The 3909-nt window shown below is 31.5% G+C and overlaps 1 long non-coding RNA gene across 1 annotated transcript; it reads right to left on the bottom strand.

Annotated features, from left to right (window-relative positions):
* Nucleotides 1–2862: 2862 nt before the first annotated feature.
* On the bottom strand, nt 2863–3695 carry LOC149182449 (uncharacterized). The gene is made up of 3 exons (XR_016257614.1): nt 3418–3695; nt 3058–3307; nt 2863–2968 (listed from the first exon to the last, which is right to left on the bottom strand). It is a non-coding gene; the product is annotated as an uncharacterized LOC149182449 (long non-coding RNA).
* Nucleotides 3696–3909: the final 214 nt, after the last annotated feature.

Genomic DNA, 3909 nt, shown 5'->3' with positions numbered 1-3909 from the left:
AATTCTACAAAACAAAATTTATTGCAATCACAATTCAATACAAAAAACACACATTTGTAATCACAATTCAATACAAAAACACACATTACAATTTTTGTTTCGTGTTTAATTCCAAATCACATACAAATATCCATACAACCACTTTGGCATAAACATACACAATACAAATTCAAATAAGCAAACACACGCCTACATTATATATATACACATTCAAAGTTACACAACAAAATTCATTGCAATCACAATTCAATACAACAAACACATTACAATTTCTATTTCGTGTTTAATTCCAAATCACATACAAATATCCATACAACCACTTTGACATGAACATACAAAATACAAATTCAAATAAGAAAACACACACCTATATTATATATACCTAAAAAACAAAATTCATTGCAATCACAATTCAGTACAAAAAGCACACATTACAATTTCTATTTCATGTTTAGTTCGAAATCACATACAAATATCCATACAACCACTTTGGCATAAACATACAAAATACAAATTCAAATAAGCAAACACACACCTACATTATATATACACATTCAAATTTACACAACAAAATTCATTGCAATCACAGTTCAATACAACAAACACATTACAATTTCTATTTCGTGTTTAATTCCAAATCACATACAAATATCCATACAACCACTTTGGCATAAACATACAAAATACAAATTCAAATAAGCAAACACGCACCTACATTATATATACACATTCAATTCTACAAAACAAAATTCATTGCAATCACAATTCAATACAAAAAGCACACATTACAATTTCTATTTCGTGTTTAATTCCAAATCACATACAAATATCCATACAACCACTTTGGCATAAACATACAAAATACAAATTCAAATAAGCAAACACACACCTACATTATATATACACATTCAAATTTACACAACAAAATTCATTGCAATCACACTTCAATACAACAAACACATTACAATTTCTATTTCGTGTTTAATTCCAAATCACATACAAGTATCCATACAACCACTTTGGCATAAACATACAAAATACAAATTCAAATAAGCAAACACACACCTACATTATATATATACATTCAATTCTACAAAACAAAATTCAATACAACAAACACATTACAATTTCTATTTCGTGTTTAATTCCAAATCACATACAAATATCCATACAACCACTTTGGCATAAACATACAAAATACAAATTCAAATAAGCAAACACACACCTACATTACATATACACATTCAATTCTACAAAACAAAATTCATTGCAATCACAATTCAATACAAAAAACACACATTTGCAATCACAATTCAATACACAAAACTCACATTACAATTTATATTTCGTGTTTAATTCCAAATCACATACAAATATCCATACAACCACTTTGGCATAAACATACAAAATACAAATTCAAATAAGCAAACACACACCTACATTATATATACATTCAAATTTACACAACAAAATTCATTGCAAGCACAATTCAATACAACAAACACATTACAATTTCAATTTGTGTCCAATTTCAAATCACATACAAATATTTATACAACCACTCTGGCATAAACATACATAATACAAATTCAAAAAAACAAACACACAACATAGAATTTAGATTCAAAATATTAAAATAAAACATTTTCAAAACCACAAATAGATATACAATTTCAGAAGAATAAATACATATTACACAATTCAGAATTTTATCAATTATATATATCATCTTATTTAACTATATAAATATATAAAATAATACCCAAAAACAAAAAACTTTCAAAAAATCAATCAAAAACAAAAATAATATAAAATATAAATTAATACACCAATGGAGAAAAACAACTTTCAAAAAAATAGTAAAACACAAAAATAGTATAAAAATGAAAATAATATGAATGGTTTGTTTAGTAGAGAGATATTTAGTGTTTTTTCATGCATTTGTGTAAAATTGTATAATTTCTATGTGCCCAAATTATTTTAAGAATTTTAAAATATAAAATTGATATAATTGAAGTGTAGAATTGCATGTTTTAAATATAAATGCTATAAAGTAAATGTATTGTGATATGTATGAGTTTAAGGAAAAATAATCAACCCACAAAAAACTCTACACTACTCTAAGAAGAATGGGGCCCCATCCTCCTAGAGCATTAACTCCTTCCATTAAAAAAATCACTTTATTAATAAGTGTATGTACATAATTTTCTCACAATATTGAGAAAAGAAAATAACTACATCAATATTTCCATTGATCAAAACCATAATGAGAACACAACCATTGCTGTGAATAAATCTGCAATACAACATATAAATATTACTTTGAGTAGAACCCTAATGAAAAGCCATTTCTGTAAATAAATTTTCCACGCAATATATAAATATTAAGAAAAAAAACATGAAAAAACCCAATTCCATCGATGAGTTTTAGTTTAATTGACCTGTTGCATTGTTTTCAGAACAAAAAGAAATTTAATAAAAGAATGCGATGAGAGATCTTTAATACAAGTAAGTTGAGAGCTCAATAAACAACATGCGGATTATACGTGGCCATTTGGTTCATCCACGAATCTCGTTCTACTAAACAGATGATCACCCAATAGTTCATGGAGTGGAATGTAAATCCTGTGAAGAAAGCTCGGGAAACCCAATCATAACGAAATAATTAGAAGTGATACCATAGCCACACTCGCTTGGTGAATTCACCATGGAGCAAGCTCGGATAACACCATAAAGAGCACATGCGCGGCACAACACAGAGCCAGAGCAGGGAATACCAGAAAATCACGGGAAGCAAATTACATCAGAAAAGCCGTAAAAATAACACAACATTAAACCCAAAAAAACAGGGTATACCCAGAACCAGGATTAAACGAGGTAGCGTTCGTACAGTAGCAACGCCAATGATCTATTTCCTTCATTCATTTCTTATCAACACTAGCGACCTGTTTCCTTCCTCCACTCATTTCTGGTGTAAAAAAGAATACAGGGCAATTAAATAAAATGGATGCTGACAAGAGAACAGATAAATTAAATGGAAATCAATTCACAGCATACCTAGAAAGATCATTGATCTTCGTGATCCCAAGAATTGTAAACAAATTAACTGCCATTTTTCTTGCCTCCAATCTGTTTCACTCTAGCGTCATCCTCCTCTATCCACACAGACAGACATGGACATAAACCGACCCAGACTCAAACGACAGACTGACCGACAGATAGACAGCCAAGCCAAACCACACAGACAGACAACCAAGCACACAGAGATGCCAATCTGAACATAGACAAAGGAGGAAAATGCTGAGACCTTATCAGACTTTGAGATATATATAACCATTCTCCATCTCCTTCAATGCTGAGACCTTATCAGACTTTGAGATATATATAACCATTCTCCATCTCCTTCAATGCTGAGACCTTATCAGACTTTGAGATATATATAACCATTCTCCATCTCCTTCAACGACTATTTATTTTTGGCTGCCTACCTCCTCTGGAACCCTACACTGGATATGTATATTTCCAGCACTTACCTCCTCTGGAACCCTACACCGGATATATATATTTCTGGCGCCTACCTCCTCTGAACCGTCCACTGGATACATATTTCCGGCTTCTACCACCTCTGGATGAGCTGGTACCATCCACCAATTATGGATAGAAACGAATACCTGTTGTCTATTCAAATTTTCAAGTTCCAGCTCATCCTTCTTGCTTTTATGGGAAGCCACTACCTCCTCCTTGCTTTTTTGGGAAGCCACTACCTCCTCTGAACCGTCCACTCGATACATATTTCTGGCTTCTCCCTCCCCTGAACCATCCACCGGATACATATTTCCACTTCTACCTGCTCTGAAACCATCCGTCAATAGAAACGGATCTTTGTTGTCTATTCAATCTAGCTCATCC

Source organism: Pinus tabuliformis, chromosome 3_2 (assembly GCF_031772625.1).
Source record: "Pinus tabuliformis cultivar Carrire ecotype Pingquan chromosome 3_2, CPIR1, whole genome shotgun sequence".
Lineage (NCBI taxonomy): Eukaryota > Viridiplantae > Streptophyta > Pinopsida > Pinales > Pinaceae > Pinus > Pinus tabuliformis.
This window is presented reverse-complemented; position numbering and strand designations above follow the sequence as displayed.